General features: G+C 45.6%; 1 pseudogene; it reads right to left on the reverse strand.

Annotated features, from left to right (window-relative positions):
- Positions 1-19,171: 19,171 nt before the first annotated feature.
- Positions 19,172-20,136, reverse strand: LOC119921871 (annotated as a pseudogene).
- Between the last annotated feature and the right edge of the window lie 2,474 nt (positions 20,137-22,610).

Below are 22,610 nucleotides of genomic sequence, written 5' to 3' on the forward strand. Positions count from 1 at the left end.
AATTGTCCTTGGGTCAATGAGTTCTAATCCCGGCTCTACCATTTGCCCGCTGTGTAGCCTTGGGCAAGCCACTTAACTTCTTAGTGCCTCAGTTACCTTATCTGTAAAATGGGAATTAAGACTGCAAGCCCCACATGGGACAACCCGATTACCTTGTATCTACCCCAGCCTTAGAACAGTGCTTGGCACATAATAAGTGCTTAACAAATAACTATAATTATTATTATCATTATTAACTTCTCTGAGCCTCAGTTACCTCATCTGTAAAATGGGGATCGAGACTGTGGGACAGGTACTTTGTCCAACCTCATTTACTTGTATCCATCCTAGAGCTTGGTACAGTGTATGGCACATAATAAAGTCATAACAAATGCCATAATTATTATTATTATTGAGGCTGAAAAGGCCAGATTAGGAGCACCCTTAGTGATAGTGATATTGTGATGTGTGATAATGATATTGTTAGAAGCAGTGTAGCCTAATGAATCAAACATGGGCCTGGGAGTCAGAAAGATGTGGATTCTAATCTCAGCTGCCACTTGTATTCTGTGTGGCTTTGGACAAATCACTTAAGTTCTCTGTGCCTCAGTTACCTCCACTGTAAAATGGGGATTAAGATTGTGATCTCCATGTGTAGCAGGGACTGTATGCAACCTGATTGTCTTGTATCTGCCACAGCTCTTAGAACATTGCTTGACACATAGTAAGAGCTTAACAAATACCATCATCGGTATTATCATTACTAAGTGCATACTATGTGCCCAGGCATTAATTGCTGGGGTAGATACAAGATGCAGGTTGGACATAGGTCCTGATCCATATGAAGCTTGCAGTCTTAATCTCCATCTTACAGGTGAGATACTGAGGTACAGAGAAGTGAAGCAACCAGCCCAAGGTCACACCGCATACAGGTGGCAGAATCAGGATTAAAAACCAAGTCCTCTAATTCCCAGGCTCGGGCTATTTCTGCTAGGCCATTAGGCATTACGGTGCTATCCAGATAAGGAATGTCTGATCACCTGATTTCAGTGGGTTTGGAGACAGGGCCCTGGTCACTTCCCTGGAAGCTATGAACAGCTAGCATTGACATCAGGAGATTCCCTTTTCCAGAATTTCCTGATTCTCCTGTCACTGTGAATCATCAGGAGAGTACTAATGGTGGAGAACTTGAACCCTTGAACCATGTGGCTGCTCACCAACAGAGAGGGATTCTCTTTCATGTTTAGCAAAACACTGAACATGATGGTCTGCCGTCTGTGGAGGAGGACGTAGAATGTCGCTAGGGTAACAACTCTCTTGGCTTCCCAGACCTCAGGCATATCCCTGAGGGACTGTTCGGGTGCCTGGAGGTGTCTGACCTGCCGGTGGTGCCTGTGCAGGACAAATACCATGTACCTACTGGCTGTGCTCATGAACCCCACAAAGAACGGATCACGGAAGGAACGCACAACCACAATGAGCAGGGTGATTTCAGTGCTGTTACTAACTTTCAAGAAATATTTGGGATCCAGCATGAGTTGAACACTGCCATTCCAGGGGCCTGTCATGTTCACCAACAGACTGTGGTCCCAGGAGAGGAGGCAGGAGGGGAGAACGCATCTGGGTAACCTGGCTCTGATCTGGGCCTACGTACAGGTAACGGGGCTGATGGTGACAGCTTGGAACATGCTCAGGAGGCAGGTGGTGCAGGTGGTGAGGCTATGGGCCACTTGAAATAGATAAATGAGGATTTTGCATCCAGCACCTTCCAGGAAATTTCTCGACCCCCAAGCAGACATGGTATCTGGGATTCCGAAGGGGAAGAGGATGATGGCATTACCCAAGGCCAGGTGGGCAAGGCCCAAGTCAGACAGGTTCAGCTTGGGGCTGTCAGAAGCCATGCTGGCATAGAACAGGAAAAGCTAAATATTCCCTGAGAGGCCAATGCCCATCTGGAGTAGAAACATGATACCAAAAGACAGCTCAGTGGTGTTCATCATCTTGAATTGTCCTTCAATTTCACAAGTCTCCATCAGTGGTATTTTCTGAGTTCTTTGTGGGCAGAGCACTATACTAAGTGCTTGGAAGAGTACAGTAAAGCGGAGGTGATAGACACATTCCCTGTCCACAACAAACTTACAGTCTTAAGGGGAGACACAGATATTAATCTATCATTCATTGATGTTTATTGAGCACCTACTGTGGGCAGAGCACTGTACTAAGTACTTGGGATAGAATAACACAACAGAGGTGGTAGACACGTTCCCTGCCCACAAGGAGCTTAGAGTCTACGGCCTCCTGCCAAACACCCTGTAGAAGGGGAGAGAGAAAGAGTTCTTTGAACTATTATATACACCAAATAATATATTTTACTTGGTATTTGTACACCAAACTATAGTTAATCTATCAGTAGTATTTATCAAATGGGTAGCATGTACAGGCTCTGTCCTAAGTGTTTGGAAGAACACAACAGAACTGATAACATGATCCCTTCTCTCCAGAAGCTTACAATCTGACAAGAAGAGCAGCATGGCCTAGTGGAATGAGCATGGTCCTGGGAGTCAGAAGGGTCTGGTTTCTAGTCCTAGTTCCACCGCATGTCTTCTGTGTGACCTTGGGCAGATCACATAACTATTCTGCTCCTCAGGTACCTCATCGACAAAATGGGGTTTAAGACTGTGAGCCCCATGTGGGCTCACAGTTTGGACTGTGTCCAAACTGATTAGCTTGCATCGACCCCAGTTCTTAGTACAGTGCCTGGCTTAACAAATGCCATTAAAAAAGGAGAATTAGATGCTAAAGTAAATTCCTGGAAGGACAAAGTAATAGAATGTAAAGATATGTCCATAGGTGAAAGAGGGGGTGTGCAGAGTTAAGTGCTTAGGGGGCCCAGGAGGGCTGAAATAGAAATTGAGTGATAAAATGTAGGATGATTAGAAATATGGAAGTACTCAAGAGATTCGGTAGCAGGCTGAAACGTTTAAATTATCTTACCAAGATAGTTACATAATGCTCTTGTCTTACCAGAATTTGCTCCAGATGATGCTCGGAAATCCAGGAGAATCTTAGTTTGGGGTCTCATGGCCCGTTGACTGGGCTTTAGTCAGGCAGATAACGCTTGAGGTGACCATTAAAACTGATTGAGTTACTGTCAGGCAGCGCTATGGCCAGGTATAAGCATCCTCCGAGTAGATTTAGAGGGAAAGGATGATTTCTACCAAAATACAAATATCAGGAAATCTTGTAAAAGCAGCGTGGCTTAGTGGACAGAGCACAAGTTTGTGTGTCTGAAGCACCTGGTTTGTAAACTTGACTCTACCATTTGTCCGCTGTGTGACGTTGGGCTTTCCTTCTCTGTATCTCAGTTACGTCACCTGGAAAATAGGGAATAAAACTGTGGGCTCTATGTGTGACAGAGATTGTGTCCAACCTAATTAACTTGTATCTACTCCAATGCTTAATACAGTACTTAGCACATAGTAAGCACTTAACAAATACCACATTACTATTATTAATTGTTATTCAATGGAACCTTATTGTGAACAGAGAACGTGGCTAACAATTATGCTGTATTGTCCTCCCCCAAGTGCTTAAATACCCCTGATCGCTGGATTGTTTGGAGGTGGACCTAGATTAGGACACCTGAGGAATTAACAACACAGAAGCCTCTTTTTTTCCACTTGAAATAATCAGCTATGTCTTTCTTATTCCATTTTTTTCTTTATCAATCAATCCATCATACTGATTGAGTGCTTTCTGTGTGCAGAGCACTGTACTAAGTGCTTAGGAGAGTACAAAATAACAATATAACAGAGGTGGTAGGCACATTCCCTGACCGCAATGAGCTTACAATGATAAAATAGGACAACTCTCAAAAGGCCCCTCTAACAATCCAGTGTTAACCAAGGGACTCATTTCTCACACTGTGGGAACTTTCAATTAATCCTCGCTCTAGGAAAAGTCCCAAAGCAAAGCTGACAGCTGCACCTGTGGTTTGTGATCAGATCCATCAATTATTGACTGCTTACTGCATGCAGAGCAATCAATCAAATAATCAATGGTATTTATTGAGCACTTACTATGTGCAGAGCACTGTACTAAGCACTTGGGAGAGTACAATGCAACAGAATTAGCAGACATGCTCCCTGTCCATAATGAGCTCGTAGTCTAAATGACTGTACTAAGCACTTGGGAGACCACAATATAACAGAATTGGTAGACACATTTCCTGCCCACAACGAGTTTACAGTCTAGAGGGGGAGATAATAATAATAATAACTGTGGTATTTATTAAGTGCTTACGCTGTTCCAAGCACTATTCTTAGCGCTGGGGTTCATACAAGTAAATCAGGTTGGACACAGTCTGTGTCCCACATGGGACTCACAGTCTTAATGTTCATTTCACAGATGAGGCAACTGAGGCCACAACTGGAGATTTGTTTTCCTCTAATGTGAACCTACTCCCTTTACCTCTATCTCAGAGAAGCAGCGTGGCTCAGTGGAAAGAGCACGAGCTTTGGAGTCAGAGATCATGGGTTCAAGTCCCGGCTCCGCCAATTGTCAGATGTGTGACCTTGGGCAAGCCACTTAACTTCTCTGTGCGTCAGTTACCTCATCTGTAAAATGGGGATTAAGACTGTGAGCCCCCCGTGGGACAACCTGATCACACTGTAAACTCCCCAGCGCTTAGAACAGTGCTTTGCACATAGTGAATGCTTAATAAATGCCATTGTCATTATTATTATTATTATCTCATCTGTTTCACCGCCGACCTCTTGCCTCTGGCCTGGAATGCTCTCCCTCCTCATATCTGACAATCACCAACCTGACATTTTCAAAACATCATTGGTGGCACATCTCCTCCAAGAGGCCTTCCCCGTCTAAGCCCTCATTTCCTCTTCCCCGTCTAAGCCCTCATTTCCTCTTCTCCAAAACCCTTCTATGTCACCCTTGAACTGTACTAAGAGCTGGGTAGATACAAGGTTGGACACAGTCCCCGTCCCATATGGGGCTCACATTCTTAATCCTCATTTTACTGATGAGGGAACTGAGACTCAGAGAAGTGAAGTGATTTGCCCAAGCTCACACAGCAGACAAGTGGCAGAGCTAAGATTAGAAAGAAGATCCTTCTGACTCCCAGGCTCAGGCTCTATTCACTAGACCACACTGCTTCTAGTGATTGAGAGGAGTCTCCTCGGCTTGGCCTGGGGCAGGGCCATAATAGGGAGACCATAACTCCCTTGTGATCCTTGAATGTATTGGTAAGAGACAGATGAATTTGTCCCTCCTTTCTTTCAGACTGTGAACCCTGGCTGGGTCAGGAAATGGGCCTCATTTATTCTCTTATATATAACCCAGTCCCATTCTCAGAGTCACGCCTGGAAAATTTCCAATACTCTACCAGTCTCAATGCAGGAGGGAGAGTCAGGCAAAGGCATATCCATTCCATTCCTAGCTTGACCAGTGACTAGTGAGTGGAAAGCAATCTGTTACAAGTCAAAGCTCACCTGTGTTCGGCAGCAGCGACTTCAGAGAGAATCAAGGGCGAAAACTTAGGTTTACTGCATGGAAGGCGGCAATGGAAAACCACTTATGTATTGGTACCAAGAAAACCCTATGACTACACTACCAGAATGATTGCAGATGGAGGTGGGTCATTTTGAGAGAGATATGTCCATGGCATTACAATGGGTTGAAGATGACTCGACTCTATAAGACAAGACAATCTACCCCAGATCTTAACACTGTTCTTGGCACACAGAAAGTGCTTAATACTCTCTAGTCGCAGTATTACTAACAAGGGGAAGGAGTGTACCCTAGTGGACAGAGCATAGACCTGGGAGTCAGAGGACCTAGGTTCTTTTAATTAGGGTATTTGCGAAGTCACTTAAAATGTGTCAAGCACTGTTCTAAGCTCTGGGGTAGATACAAATTAATCAGGTCGAACACAGACCCATCCCACATGGGACTCCCACTCTAAGTAGGATGGAGAACAATTATTGATTCCCCATTTTACAGATGAGGCAACCGAGGCACCGACTTATTAAGTGACTTGCCCAAAGTCATATAGCAAACAAGGGTGGAACCATGATCAGATCTCAGGTCCCCTGACTCCCAGGTCCGGGATCTTTCCACATTTGGGTGGAAAATCCATCCCTTTGGCGTGGTCTCCAAGTCCCCTCAGTAATCTCCTACTATAACCCAGCATGCACACTACTTTACTCTAATACTAACTCTTTGATTGTACCTCGATCTCGTCAGTCTCCCTGCCCACCTCTCATCCACAACCCACCTCTGGCCTAGAACTCCCTCCCTCCTCATATCCGACAGCCAATGACACTCCCCCCTTACAAAGCCTTATTCATCATCATCATCAATCGTATTTATTGAGCGCTTACTGTGTGCAGAGCACTGTACTAAGCGCTTGGGAAGTACAAGTTGGCAACATATAGAGACAGTCCCTACCCAACAGTGGGCTCACAGTCTAAAAGGGGGAGACAGAGAACAAAACCAAACATACTAGCAAAATAAAATAAATAGAATAGATATGTACAAGTAAAATAAGTAAATAGAGTAATAAATATGTACAAACATATATACATATATACAGGTGCTGTGGGGAAGGGAAGGAGGTAAGATGGGGGGATGGAGGGGGGGCGAGGGGGAGAGGAAGGACGGGGCTCAGTCTGGGAAGACCTCCTGGAGGAGGTGAGCTCTCAGTAGGGCCTTGAAGGGACATCTCCTCTGAGAGGCTTTCCTTGAATAAGCCCCCCTTTCCTCTTCTCTCACTCCCTTCTGCATCATCCTGACCTGCTCCCTTCATTCATCCACCTCTCTGTCCCACAACATTTATGTACATATCTGGAATTTATGTATTTATTTATTTATATAATGTCTGCTCTGTCTCCCCCTCTAGACTGTAAGCTAGTTGAGGGCAGGGAACATGTCTTTTATATTGTTATCTCTTCCTCTCCCAAGCATTGAGTACAGTGCATTACACGCAGCAAGCACTAAATGAATAAAGTTGACTGACTGACTGACTAACTTCCTCAGGTTTGGGAGCACTGATGCCCACCTGGCTAAGCATTATGATTCCATCTACCATATCTACTTTTTCTCACTTGTGGTTCCCGCAGTATCTTCCCTTGCAGTTTGAGACTGAATCAAGTCGGCACTGAGAAATTGAACCTTCATTACAAAATTCATCCTCGTGGGTCTGACAAATGACCCCTCCTTGTAGGTTAGACTTTTCTCCTTTTTTCCCCTTGCCTACCTGCTGAGCATCACTGGCAATCTGACCATCATCACCCTCGCCCTCTTGGTCCCTCACCTTCACATGCCTATGTATTTCTCACTGCGTAATTCCTTCCTCCTGGAAATCTTTGTCTGCATTTCTGTCAACACTCTGTCTGAATTCAGAAATTTCTGTCTGCATTCCTGACTTGTTTGTGAGCATTTTGACAGGGATGAAAATAGTCTCCTATAATTGCTGTACTACCGAAGTATTCTTCCACATTCTACTGTGGGTGTCAGAGTTCTGGCTTGCACATCCTATGACCGTTATGTGGCCATCTGAAAACCTTTACACTACACAACCATCATGACCCCCAGATTCGGTTCTCTGCTCATCCTCTGCTGCTACCTGGCAGGCTTCCTGACTCTCCCTTTGCCCTGCAGCTGGATTTCTGTACCACCAATAACATCAATCATTTCAGGTGTGACACTGACCCCTTGCAGCAGATCTCTTTCTTGGACACACGATCCCTGGAGGTGCTGACATTTTATTCTGCCATGGTCAGGCTGCTATCACTCTATCATTAGTGATCCTGTTCTACGTGTACATCGTTAAGAGCATTTTGAAAATTCCCTCCACCCAGCAGAAGAATAAGTCCTTTTTCATTTGTTCTTCCCACATGGTGGTTGTCTCCTTGTCCTATGGCAGTTGTATCTTCATTTATCAGCAATCTTTCCAACACGGAGGTGACAACAACCCGGACGGTGGCCGATCCCAATACGTTTGTGCCCCCCATGCTCAATCCCTTCATTTATACACTGAGGAACACGCAGGTAAAGCAAGCGTTCACAAACATGGCCTGAAAAGTGTTTTCATCCCAGAAATGAAAGACCCCATTGGCCCTCAAGTGAACCCCTAATGGACAAACCCAATGAACCAATCTATCCATCGATCAACCAATCAATCGGTGGTACTTACTAAGCACTTTCTTGGTGCGGAACACTGTACTAAGTACTTCGGAGAGTACATAAAACAAAGTTGGTAGATACGTTCCCTGCCCACAATAATGTTACAGTCTAAAGGGAGGAGACAGTGTGATATGAATAAATACATCATGGATGTGTCCATTAGTGCTGTGGAACTGAGGGAGGGGTGAATAAAGGATACAAATCCCAGGCCAAGGGAGTGAGAGAAGAAGAAGTGAGGGCTTAGTTGGGGAAGGCCTCTCAACAATCAATGGTAATTTGTAGGGGTGTTTGCTATGTTCAGCACTTAGTACAAAGTAAGCACTCAATAAATATCATTGGTTGATTGACTGACTGAATCAGAACATAGTAATGAGAGCCTAGGAGGAGTATACCAAAGTAAATAGACAAAATACCTGCCCTCAAGGAGTTTACAATCTTCAGGGCAGGGACAGGCAGGAAAATAAATTACAGGTTACAGAATCAGCCAACTGTAAGGATACTTGCATAATTGCTGTGGGGGTGGATAGTAAATACCTAAGTTTTTAGAGGGTAGAGGTGATGCAGAAAGGAGGGAAAATAGGCTCGGAAGATGAGAGATTCATCAGGGAAGGCTTCTTGGAGGAAATGTGATCTTAGTGGCGTTTTGGGAAAGGGTAGAAAAGCAGATTGTTAGCCTGTCCCTTCTAGAATGTAAGCTTGTTGGGAGCAGAAAGCATGTTTCCCAACTCTGCATGGAGTAAGTGCTCAACTAATACCATCGATTGATTGATTGATTGATTGACATGAAGGAGGAGTTAGTTCCAGGCAATGGGGAGGGAGGGAGCAAGGGGGTCAACTGCATGAAAAATGAGGTCCAGGCACAGTAAGTAGGTGGGTGTTGGAGGAGTGGTGCGTTCAGTTTGTAGTGGGACTAAACATAGGTAATGGTAACATAGTAAGCGCTCAACGAATAGGACTGGTGGATCGATAGGGCGGACGGTGAGCCCCAGGAGGGGACAGGACTGCGTCCCTGGTGCCGAGCCCCGAGTTAGGGAGGGAATGGGTACCTGGCAGGGGAACAGAGATGTGGCATTGGCCAGGAAGTGCGGGGCCTGAGCCAGGGACAGCGGCAGGTTGTGGGCTCCTTGCAGCTGTGAAGGAACATCATCTCTACAGTTTGCAGCAGAGAAGCTGGTTCTCCATGGTGGTGAAGAAGGTCATCCTGAGGGAGGAAGGGGAGGGCCGGCCCGCTGACCAGCTCACTGGGCCTCGATCTCGCCGCCGACCCCTTGCCTACTCCCGCCTCTGGCCCGGAATGCCCTCCCTCCTCAAATCCGACAGACGATGACTCTCCCCGCATTCAAGGACTTCCCAGACCAAGCTCCCCCTTTCCGCATCTCCCATTCCCTTCTGCATCGCCCTGACTTCTTCCCTTTCTTCTTCCCGCTTCCAGCCCCAGTTACGTATCTAACTGCAGTGTATTTATTTGTTTTGATGTCTGTCTCCCCTCCCTCTAGACTGTAAGCTTGTCTGTCCCCCTTCTCCCCCTCCCTATCCCCTCCTCCTTACCTCCTTCCCCTCCCCACAGCACCTGTACATATGTATATATGTTTGTACGTATTTATTACTCTATTCATTTTATTTGTACATATTCATTTATTTTATTTTGTTAATATGTTTTGTTTAGTTCTCTGTCTCCCCCTTCCAGACTGTGAGCCCACTGTTGGGTAAGGCCCGTCTCCATATGTTGCCAACTTGTACTTCCCAAGCGCTTAATACAGTGCTCTGCACACAGTAAGCGCTCAATAAATACAATTGAATGAATGAATAATGGGAGAGAGTGGACGGGGTGCCTTCAAATATGTCCATGATTTGCCCTGTATTGTACTGTACCACCGTGCCTCCTTATCTCTTCTCTCTGGTCAGGAATTTTATATGTTATCTATGAATTATGTATTTCATGTCTTATAGACTTTACATTATTTATTTATATTAATGTCTGTCTCCCCATTCAAGCTCACTGTGAGCAGGGTATATGTTTGCCAACTCTATGTTGTCCTCTGCCAAGCACTTAGTACAGTCTAGCACTTAGAACAGTGCTTGGCACTTAGTAAGCACTTAGGAAATGACATTATTATTATTATTATTACAAGACTCTGCACACAGTAAGCATCCAGTCAATATGATTGATTGATGAACTTCCTTCTAACAACACTCTGACCCCATTCTCCTCCTTCACACAATAATAACAATAATGGTATTTGTGAAGTGCTTATTGTATGCCAAGCACTATTCTAAGCGCTGAGGTAGGTTCAAGGTTATCAGGTTGTCCCATATGGAGCTAGCAGTCTTAATCCCCATTTTACAGATGAGGTAACTGAGGCACAGAGAAATTAAGTGACTTGTCCAAAGTCACTCAGCTGACAAGTGGCAGAGCTGGTATTAGAACCCACGACCTCTCACTCCCAAACCCAGGCTCTTTCCACTAAGCCACGCTGCTTTACATTCCATCTCAAGCCCCCTCACCTTCCATCTATCTTCTCAAATCGAATCACTTTTATCCTTGTCTTCCATTAACTGACAACAGCTTGCTTGCATTTGGATCCAGGAGCCCGGAACAGTTCTCTGTATTCCCCATGCCCTATGAAAACAGTGTGGATGGGGATGCCTAGAACAGTGCCTTGCACATAGTAAGCACTCAATAAATGCGATTGAATGAATGAATGAATGATGACAATAATGATACACACACCAAAGTTTGACGTGATTGATTCCATTAGTTGAAGGAATTCTGTGAGCAACATTGCATGTGGCCATATGCTCAAGACAAATTTCTTCCCCCTTTTTACGTGTAATTTATCGATCTTGCAAAGATTTATTTTTATTTTGCTGTCACCTTGTGACTGAACTGTGGTCTGACCTGGATTGCATGCCTGAATGTTTCTAAATTACATCCACTGATTTAATAATAATAATAACAATGGCATTTGTTAAGTGCTTAACATGTGGAAAGCACTGATCTAAGTGTTGTTGTAGATACAAGCTACACATGTTGGACACAGTCCCTGTCCATCATGGGGCTCACAGCCTTAATCCCCATTTGACAGATGAGGTAATTGAGGCCCAGAGAAGAGAAGTGAGTTGCTCAAGGTCACATAGCAGACAAGCGGGGAAGCCAGGATTAGAACCCAGATCCTTCTGATTCCCAGGCCCGTGCTGTATTCACTAGGTCATGCTACTTCCACTAGGCTATTTGCATAGCAATATCTGGATCATTAGAGTGAGGATCACAGAAATTCATTATGGGCCTAATGGGTAGTAAACCTGAGAAGGGCGTGCTGAGAAAGGAAATAACTGCAGGTGAACTGCAACCGTAAAAATCATAATAAATTGTTGTATTCGTTAAGCGTTTGCTATGTACCTAATGCTGTAGTAACTGCTGGGGCAAACACAAGATAATACAGTCCTACATGGGGCTCATGGTCTAAGTGGGAGGGAGAATGACACAGTCCATGTCCTACATGGGGCTCACAGTATTAATCCCCATTGTATAGACAAGGTAACGGAGGCCCAGAGAAGTTAAGTGACTTGCCCAAGGTCACACAGTAGAGAAGTCACAGTGGGTGAATTAGAACCCAGGTTCTCCTGACTCCCAGGGCCGGGCTCCTTCCACTAGGCCAAGCTGTTTCGCATAGCCTGATGAGTTTTCTGTGATCTTATCATAATTATGATACTTCGTTATTAATAATAATAATTATGGCATTTGATAAGTCCTTACTATGTGCCAAGCACTGATTTAAGCTCTGGGGTAGATACAAGGTAATCAAGTTGGACACAGTCCCTCTCCCAGTCCCTCTCACAGTCCTACTTCCCATTTTGCAGATGAGGTAACTGAGGAACAGAGAAATGAAGTGACATGCCCAAGGTCGCCGTGCGACTAGTGGCAGAGTCAGAATTAGAACTCATGACGTTTTGACTCCCAGGCCTGTGCTCTATCCACTGTACTAGGCACTGTACTAAACACTGGGGTAGATACACTTTAATTAGATTGGATACAGTCCATGTTGCACATGGGGCTCACATTCTTAATCCCCATTCTACAGATGAGGTAAAAGTCTTCAAGCATATAGTGGGAACAATGGTTATGGCCGAACAGAGTCCCTTCTTGAAGAAGCAGCATAGCATAGAGGATAGAACATGGGCCTGGGAGTCTGAAGGAACCAGGTTCTAATCCCGGCTCTGCACCTTGTCTGCTATGTGACCTTGAGAACGTCATTTAACTTTTCTATCCCTCAATTCCCTCATCTGTAAAATGGGGATTGAGACTGTGAGCCCTCTGTGGGCCAGCGACTATGTCCAGCCAGATTACCTTGTATCTACCTCAGTGCTTAGAACAGTGACTAGCACATAGTAAGCACTTAACCAATGCCAAAATTATTATTATCATTATCATTACTATTACTGTCTCTCCCAACATCCAACCAGGTGCTCAACTGAAGAGGGGTGGGAATGGAGAAAGGAGTATAACCGTGGTGTGAACACAAATATTGTATGTCTTTGTGATACAAGGGGAAATGGATTTCAGAACCAAAACCCTGGAGAAGCAACATGACCTAGTGGAAAGAGAACAGGCCTGGAAGACAAAAGACCTGGGTTCTTACCACAGCTCTGCAAATAGTCTTCTATGTGACACTGGGCACGTCACATTCAATTCTCTGGGCCTCATTCACCTCATCTGTAAAATGGGGATTAAGTCTCTGAGCCCAGGTGGAACAGAGCACTATCGGATATCTATCTGAACACGTAGCATTCACTCACTCATTCATTCATACAACCGTATTTGAGTGCTTACTGTGTGAAGAGCACTGTACTAAACCCATGGGAGAGTACAGCAATAAATAGTTACATTCTCTGCCCTCAATGAACATAATGTTGGGAGCGGGGCAGACAGAAATCAATATAACTAAATAAAATTACAGATGTATACCTAAGTGCTGTGGGGCTCGGAGGGGGAACGAGCAAAGGGAGCAAGTCAGGGTAACACGAAAGGGAGTGGGAGATGAGGAAAAGTGGGGCTTAGTCTGGGAGGTCTCTTGGAGGAGATGTGCTTTCAATAAAGCTTTGAAGTGGGGGAGAGTAATTCTCTCAGATTTGAGGAAGGAGAGCATTCCAGGTCAGAGGGTGGATATGGGCTAGATGTTGGTGGTGAGGTAGGCGAGGTCGAGGCACAGTGAGAAGGTTAATACTAAAGGAGTGAGGTGTGTGGGCTGGGTTGTAGAAGGAGAGAAGAGAGGTGAGGTAAGAGGAGGCAAGGTGATGGAATGTTTTAAAGCCAATGGTGAGGAATTTTTGTTTGATTCAGAGGTGGATGGGCAACCACTGAGGTTATTTGAGTATCGGGGTGACATGTCCCGAAAATTTTTGTAGAAGGATAATCTGGGCAGCAGAGTGAAATATGAACTGCAATGGGGAGACACAGGAGCCTGGGAGGTCCTGGGAGGTCAGCAAGGAGTCTGATGCAGCAAGCTAGGCAGGATATGATGAATGATTGTATTTATGTGATAGTAGTATGGATGAAGAGGAAAGGGCGGGTTTAAGTGTGTTGTCAAGGTAGGACTGACAGGATTTAGTGATGGATTGAACACGTGGGTTGACTGAGAGAGAAGAGTCAAGGCTTTGAGCTTGTGAGAAAGGAAGAATGGTAGTGCCATCTACAATGATGTGAAAGTCAGGGGGAGAACAGAGTTTGGTTGGGAAGGTAAGGAGCTCTGTGTTGAACATGTTAAGTTTGAGGTGATGGGAAGATATCCAAGGAGATATGTCTTGAAATCAGGAGGAGATGCAAGACTGGACAGAGGGAGAGAGATCAGAGCTGGAGATGTAGATTTGGGTATCATCCCATAGAGGTGGTAGTTGAAGCCGTGGGAGTGAATGAGCTATCCAAGGGAGTGGGTGTAGATGGAGAGTAGAAGGGGACCCAGAACTGAACCTTGAGGGACTCCACAGTTAGGGAGTGGAAGGCGGAGGAGGAGCCCACGGGGGGAACTGATAATGAATGGCCAGAGAGATAAGAGGAGAACCAGGAGAGGACAGAGTCAGTGAAGTCAAGGTAGAATAACATTTCCCGTAGAAGGGGGCAATCCACAGTGTCAAAAGCAGCTAAGAGGTCAAGAAGGAGTAGGTTGCATTAGTGGTCGTTGGATTTGGGAAGAAGAAGATCATTGGTGTCCTTTGAGGGGGTGGTTTCATTCATTCATTCAATCGTATTTATTGAATGCTTACTGTGTGCAAAGTACTGTACTAAGCGCTTGGAAAGTACAATTCAGCTACATATAAGGTTTCTGTGGAGTGAAGGAGATGGACCCTAGATTGGAAGGGATAAAGGAGATAATTGGAGGAGAGGAATTTGAGAAGCTGTTGTAGACAACTAGCTCAAGGAGTTTGGAGAGGAATGGTAGGAGGGAGGTGGGGCAATAACTGCAGGGAGCTATGGGGTCAAGAGAAGGTTTTTTTAGGATAGGGAAGACATGGTCCTGCTAGAAAGCCTCGGTGAAAAGCCATTAGAAAGTAAAGGGTTGAAGATGGCTGTTAGGGCGGGAAGAAGGGAGGGGGCTAGAGTTTTAATAAGGTGCCTAGCATATAATAAGAGCTTAACAAATATCATTTTTAACAAAAGGACATTCCAAGCTTTCGGGAAAATTTTCTGTCCAGGATCTTCCCTGGCTCAGACTTCATGTCCCGGTTCCTCAGGCTGTAGATGAGGTGGTTCAGGGTCGGGGGCACCACAGCGTAGATCATGGACAGGAACAAATCCAGGATAGATGGGGAATCTGTCGTCAGCTATAGTAGGCGAAGCTACTCGTCGAGAGAAAAAAAATCATCACAATGTGGGGCAGGCAGGTGGAGAAGGCTTTGGAGCGGCCCTCTGCTGATGGCATCCACAGCATGGTGGAAATGATGTAAACGTAAGACACCACCATGGAACCAAAACAGGCGAGGGGGAGACTTATAGTTCCCAGAAAGACTCCCACATCTGCAACGTTGCCTTTACTATGGGTTATTCTTATGAGCTGAGGGGTGTCACAGAACCGCTGAATCATGTTGGAACCACAGAAGGTTCCACAGAAAGTGGCGTCCATGTGCATCAGTCCGACAAGGCCACCCTTGGGCCTGGACGTGGCCGCCATCTTCCCACTGGCCCCTTTGCTCATGACGACATTACAGAGCATGGGGAGGCAGATGGAGGCGTAGTGGTCGTCGGACGTCGGCGTGAGGACGCCCATTTCGGCAGACGCCGAGGAGTTGAAGAAGGACACTTGAAGAACACAGTCTGGGAAACGAATATCACACCTATGGGCCAGGGAATTAAAGATGGATTTGGGGACGGTGATGGAGATGTAGCAGACGTCTATGAAGGAGAAGTTCCTGAGGAGGAAGTACATAGGGGTGTGGAGGCACCGGTCAAGGGCAGTGATGGTTTTGATGAGGAGATTCCCTGTCAGGGCCGGGTTGGGTAGGCCAGAAGGAACAGCGCGGCCTGGACCAGCTGCAGCTCCCGGACCTTCGAGAACCCCAGGAACAGGAATCTGGTCACAAGTGTAAATTTACCATTCCTGTCCTGTGATGCCCCGAACTTCTTGAAAGGGAAAGAGAATGGAGATTTAGAGGAAAGGATAATGCCACTTGGTCTCCAAACTACTGGAGACTGTAGAATGTAAACTCCTTGTCGACAGGGAACATGTCTACCAACTCTGTTCAGTGTACTCTCCCAAAGGCTTAGTACAATGCTCGGCACACAGTACGTGATCAATAAATTCATTCGTTCATTCATTCAATCGTATGCAGAGCTCTGTGTGCAGAGCATTGTACTAAGTGCTTGGGAAGTACAATTTGGCAACATATAGAGACGGTCCCTACCCATCGATAGGTTAATTGATTAATGTTCGTCTCCCTCCATAGACTGTAAGGTCATAATGTGCAGGAAACGTGTCTATCAACTCTGTTTTATCATACATCCCCAAGCGCTTAGTATAGTGCCCTGCGCATAGCAAGGACTCAATAAATGCAATTGATAGAGAGCTGACGTAGTGATTCACAACCGACACAGAAATCTCTGCTATATTGTACTCTCCTAAGCACTTAGAACAGTGCTTTGCCCAAAGTAAATGCTCAATAAATGCAATTGATTGATTGATTGTAAGAATAAACGTATCTTAGTGCCCTCTGGGTGCAGTTCATTGCACTAAGCAGTTGCCCTTAGAGAAGCAGCGTGACCTAGTGGAAAGATCCCGGACCTGGGAGTCAGAAGGACCTGGGTTCTAATCTCACTCCTCCACTTGACTGTTGTGTGACCCTGGGTGAGTCACTTCACTTCTCTGTGCCTCAACGCTCACCTGTAAAATGGGGATCATGACCATGAGCCCCATGCGGTACAGGGACTCTCTAATAATAGTAATAATAATGATAATAATAATAATGATATTTGTTAAGTGTTTACTATGTGCCGAGTACTGTTCTAAGCTCTGGAGTAGATACAAGGTAATCAGGTTGTTCCAAGTGGGGCTCACAGGTTTCACCCCCATTTTACAGATTATGTAAATGAGTCACAGAGAAGTCAGTGATTTGCTGACAAGTCGCAGAGGCGGAATTAGAACTCAAAACCTCTGACTCCCAAGCCCAGGCTCTTTCCACCAAGCCACGCTGATTACCTCATATTTACTCTAGCGCTTAGAACATTGCTCAAATTACTGGCTCTCCCAATGTCCAACCAGGAACATGACTGAACGGGGATGGCCAGGTGACCTGATTCTGAAAGTAGGGCTGATGGTTCAGTTAAACATTATTTGTAGTAAGTAACTTCCCACTCCAGGAAAGCAATCCCTAGCCAAGGTCCTTGGACCAGGCTACATGGTACCAAGAGGCATTGGTTGAATCAGTCAGAAACCTAAGGTGGCCATTTGTCCAGTTTTACATTAGACAGTTTGACTACCTGCTGTTCTGTCTTCCTAATTGTAGGTGGCATCATGTCTAGGATTTTATATTTGGTTCTGAACTTCCTTTCTCCCCATCTGATGCTCCTTGGTTCAAACAAAAGTTGTTCCTGGATTTAGAGGGGCCTGGGAAGCGAAAGCAATGATCAAACCTGTCTGCTGTGTGACCTTGGGCAAGTCACGTCACTTCTTTGTGCCTTAATTACTTCATCTGGAAAATGCAGAATAAAAGTGTGAGCCCTAAGATGGGACAGGAACCCCCCTCGTACAAGGGGCACTGTTGTATTTTCAAGGGCAGAGTAGACAAGTATGCAAAAAATTCTGTCAAACACATTTCCGCTCATCTGATCATCCATAGATGGTCAGCTAAATAGACATAAGTGACTGAATACAGAAATAAAGAAATCGATGAATCCATGACCTCTAGACTGTAAGCTAGTGGTGAGCAGGGAGAATGATATTCATATGAATAAATTATGGATATGGGCATAGGTGCTGAGGGGCAGAGGTAGGAGGTGAATACAGGGAGCAAATCCATGTGCAAGGGCGACACAGAAGGGAGAAGGAGGAGAGGAAATGAGGGTCGTTCGGGGAAGGCCTCTTGGAAGAGAAGGGCCTTCAATAAGTCCTTGAAGGTGGGGAGAGTCTGTCTTCTTAAACAGACATCGAAGCAGAGGAAGCAAGGACAAACAGGCATCCAAACAGCAGCAAGCAGAGGAAATGGAGGGGCAAATAGGCATCAAAACAGCAGCAAGCAGAAGAAATGGAGGGGCAAATGGACAACCAAAACGTAGCAAGCAGAGGAAGTGGAGAATCAAGTGGGCATGCAAAATGTGGTGTCAGCCCTTTTTCCTGTGGGCTGAGAGGAGTTGGGCTCTGGGCACTTTGTTGTCCTTGTTAATTCCTTAGGGACCACAAACCAAATCTTTCCTGCCCTGGATCTCCATGGTCCGGGACCACGTCTCAGGCCAGAGTCTTGAAGGGAGAGGCTCTAAACCAGGGTATTCAAGAGATGATTTGAGTCACTAACTTCCTTCTGACTCTCAGGTAGGACCCCTCCCAGGATTCAGGACTGGCATCTAAAGTCTTCCCTAGATATTAAGCTGTAAACGCATTGTGTCTATCAAGTCTGTTATACTGTGCTTTCATTCAGTCATATTTATTGAGTGCTTACTGTGTGCAGACCACTGTACTAAGCGCTTGGGAGAGCACAATATGACCTTGTATCTACCCCAGCACTTAGAAAACTGCCTGACACATAGTAAGCACTTAACAAATACGATCATCATCATCATCATTACAATATAACAAAAAACAGACATATTCCCTGCCCACAGTGAACTTAGCACAGTGTTCTGCACACAGTAAGCACTCAATAAATATGATTGATTGAGAGTATCAATAAATATTTTCAATCATTTTTTAATGGTATTTGTTAACTATGACTACTACAAATAATAATGATGATTATGGTTATTGTTAAGCATTTACTATGTGCCAGGCACTGTACTAAGCGCTGGGGTAAAAGCAAACTAACTGGACTGGACACAGTCCCTGTCCCATATGGATCTCACAGTCTTCCCATCTTAAAGATGAGGCAACTGAGGCAAAGATAAGTTAAGTGACTTGCACAGGGTCACACACAGCAGTCAGGTGGCAGAGACAGGATTAAAACCCAGATCTTCTGAGTCCCAGTTCCATGCTCTTTCCATTAGGCAACAGTCCTCCTCAAACATTTTCAATCAATCAATCATTCAATGATATTTATTGAGTGTTTACGGTGTGCAGAGCACTATACTAAGCATTTGGGAAAATACAACAGAGTTGGTAGACAAAATCCCTAGCCTCAAGAATCTAACAGGCAAGATGGACTTTTCTGTGTATTTCTGTCCAATTTTGGGGTCTTCAAGGAATCACCACAATCTATCTTATCATGCACATAAGCACAAGGACTGACTAGTACAATCCACATTGACACGGTCATTCACATAGCCAACTCCGTTGGAGACCACCCACAAGGGCTATGAAAAAGGGGGACGTGGTATGGCAAAGCTGAGGACGGGACTGTTACAGATCATTTTCGATCTGCAGACAGGTTTTCTCACTGCTGCCTTCACGTCCTGGTTTCTCAGGCTGTAGATGAGGGGGTTCAGAGTGGGAGGCACCACGGTGTAGAAGAGGGGCCCCACCAGGTCAAGAATGGTTGGGGGCTTGGCGATGGAGGTGGAATATTCTAACAGGGCTGGGGAGACGAATAACGCTACGACGGAGAGGTGGTGCAGGCTTATGGAGAAGGTTTTGACCTGGTCTGCTGTGGACCGCATCCTCAGCACAGCCGAGAAGATGCATATGTAAGATAGAGTTATAGAGGCAAAGCAGCCAGACCCAGGCACGTTGAAAGCAATGGCTCCCAGTTCACTGTGGAAACCCCTGGAGCAGGAGAGTCTCTGGAGCGGAAGGATGTCATAGAATAATTAATTAATCACTTTGGACCCACAGAAGGGTGTGGAGAAGGACACAGCCTTGTGCAGGAGTCCATTGAGAACGCCGCTGAACCAGGACGCAGCAACCATCTTCCCACAAGCCCTTGGATTTATGAGAATATCATAGCTCAAGGGGCGCAAATGGCCACGTAGCCGTGGTGGGACATTGCCGTGATCAAGGCCATTTCAGAACTGGCAGAGGATCCGAAGAAAAACTCCTGGAGGATGCAGCCAGGGAAAGAGATGGATCTGTTCTTGGTCAGGGAATTGAGAATGGACTTGGGGACAATGGTGGTGATGAGGCAGAGGTCGAGATGGACAGGTTCCTTAGGAAGAAGTACATGTGGGTGTGGATGAGCTGTCAAGGGTGGTGAGAGTGACAATGAGGAGATTCCCTGTCAGGGCCGCCAGATAGAGAAGGAGGAACAGAACGGCGTGGAGTAGCTGCAGCTCCCGATCCTCTGAGAATCCCAGGATTCTATCACTGCCGTGCCATTGCCCATGCTTTTAAGGTGATACTATGTTTTCCTGGAGGAGGGAAGAGAATCATACATTAGTAGGAAAGAGCACAGACATGGGAATCGGAGGACCTGGGTTCTATTCCTATAGCTCCCAGTTGCTTGAAGCCTCTGGGTCTCAGTTTCCTCATCTTAAAATTGGGAATCTGACAGTTTTTCTCCCTCGCCCTTAGGCTGTGAACCCCATGAGAGATGGAGACTGTGTCTGACTTAATTATTTATCCCAAGGCTTAATATAGTCCTTGACCCATTATAAAAACTTAACAAATACCACAATTATTATTTATTACCATTAGGAGATGCATATAATATAATACGAAACTGATGTTCCTGATGGCCCTTCTGCTGACGACCTTCTATTGATCCTCAACTCCGCTGACCTCTTGCTTCACCCTACCTCCCTCACTCACCAACGTGGACGCACATTCGATCTCATCATCACTAACCACTGTAAAATCTCACCAACTCTCAAATTCCTCTATGTAACCACAACCTCTTCACTTGCCTCCTGTCCCACACTCCTCCTCATAAATCTGTGCTATTCCTTGACAGAGACCTCTGATATATTGACTCCATCCAATTTCCTCAACTCATCATGCCCCACTTAGTCTTCATACCTCAACTCGCCGTCCTTGATGAAGAAATAGACACTCCCAACACGATCCTCTCTGTGGAACTCAGCTCCCCTGCTCCCCTATCCCTTTGTTATTCTAACCCATAGCCCTGGATCACCTGCACAATCTGCCTGATTCACTCTTGTGTTCAAGCCGCTGCTGGTGGAAATCTAAATGTCAGGTCGACTTCGCCCATTTCAAGTTTATCCTTTCATGATTTAACTTTGCTCTCTCTTCTGCCCAGCAGAATTATTTCTCTACCCTTATTGGCACTCTTGCCCATCATGCTCGCCAGTTGTTCCAGACATTTAACACCCTCCTCAAGCCCCCAGTCCCTCTGCCTCGCCTATCCCTTTCCTCTAATGACCTGGCCACCTACTCTATTTCGAAAATTGACACTGTCAGATGTGAGCTTCCTAAAATCTCCCCTGCCCCTCTTCAGTCCCTCCCTCTTCCGGCCCCCTCTTCAACTTTCCCATCCTTCCCAGCAGTATCTCTAGAGGAGATCTCTTGCCTCCTCTCAAAAGCCACCCCCTCCACATGCGCATCCAACCACATTCCTTCATACCTTATCAAACATCTTGCCCCATCCCTTCTTCCTTAACAACCATCTTCAACAGTTTGCTCTCCATTGGTTTCTTCCCCACTGCTTTCAAACATACCCATGTATCCCCAATCCTAAAAAAACCTTCCCTTGACCCCACGGCTCCGTCCAGTTATTTCCCCATGTCCCTCACACCTTTTCTGTCTAAACATCTTGAGTGAGTTACCTACACCAGCTATCTTAAATTCCTCTCCTCCAGTTCTCTCCTTGATCCTATCCAAACTATCTTTCACCCCCTTCACTACACAGAAATCACCCTCTCAAAGGTTCTCAATCATCTCCTTCTTGCTAGATCCAACGGCCTCTACTCCATTCTAATTCTCCTAGACTTCTCATACATTTTCGACAGAGTGGACTACCCCCTTCTCCTGGAAACGTTATCCAACCATGCCTTCACCAATTCTGTCGTCTCCTGGTTCTCCTCATCTCTCTGGCCGTTCATTCCCAGTCTCCTTTATGGGCTCCTCCTCTATGTCCCACCCCCTAACTGTGGGAGTCCTTCAAGCTTCAGTTCTGGGTCTCCTATTTTTCATCCACACCGACACCTTGGAATTCTCATTCACTCCCATGGCTTCAAATACCACCTCTATGCAGATGATACCCAAATCTACATCTCCTCCCCGATCTCTTTCCCTCTCTGCAGTCTCACATTTCATCTTGACTTCAAGACATCTCTACTTTGATGTCCTCCCATCACCTCAAGTTTAACATGTCCAAAATTGAACTCATTATCTTTCCACCCAAACCTTATCTGCCCCTTGACTTTCCATCCCTGTAGAGAGCACCACAGCACCACCAACCTTCCTATCTCACTAGCCCATAACCTTGGCATTATCCTTGACTCCTCTCTCTCATTCAAGCCACATACTCAATCCAACACTAAATAACTAAATCCTGTCGGTCCCACATTCACCACATCCTAAAATCCACCCTTTCCTCTCCACCCAAACTGCAACCACCTTAAAACAATCACTCATACTATCCCGCCTGGATTACTGCATCGGCCTCCTTGCTGACCTCCCAGCCTCCTGCCTCTACCCACTCCAGTTCATACTTAACTCTGTTGCCTGTATCATTTTTCTACAAAAACGTTCAGTACATGTTTTTCCACTCGTCAAGAAACTCCGGGGTTGCCCATCCACCTCTGCATAAAAAAACCCCTCCTCACCATTGACTTTAAAGCACTCCATCACCTTTCCCCTTCCTACCTCACCTTGCTACTCTTCTACTACTACCCAATC

The sequence above is a fragment of the Tachyglossus aculeatus genome, unplaced genomic scaffold, assembly GCF_015852505.1.
Source record: "Tachyglossus aculeatus isolate mTacAcu1 unplaced genomic scaffold, mTacAcu1.pri SUPER_32, whole genome shotgun sequence".
Taxonomy (NCBI): domain Eukaryota; kingdom Metazoa; phylum Chordata; class Mammalia; order Monotremata; family Tachyglossidae; genus Tachyglossus; species Tachyglossus aculeatus.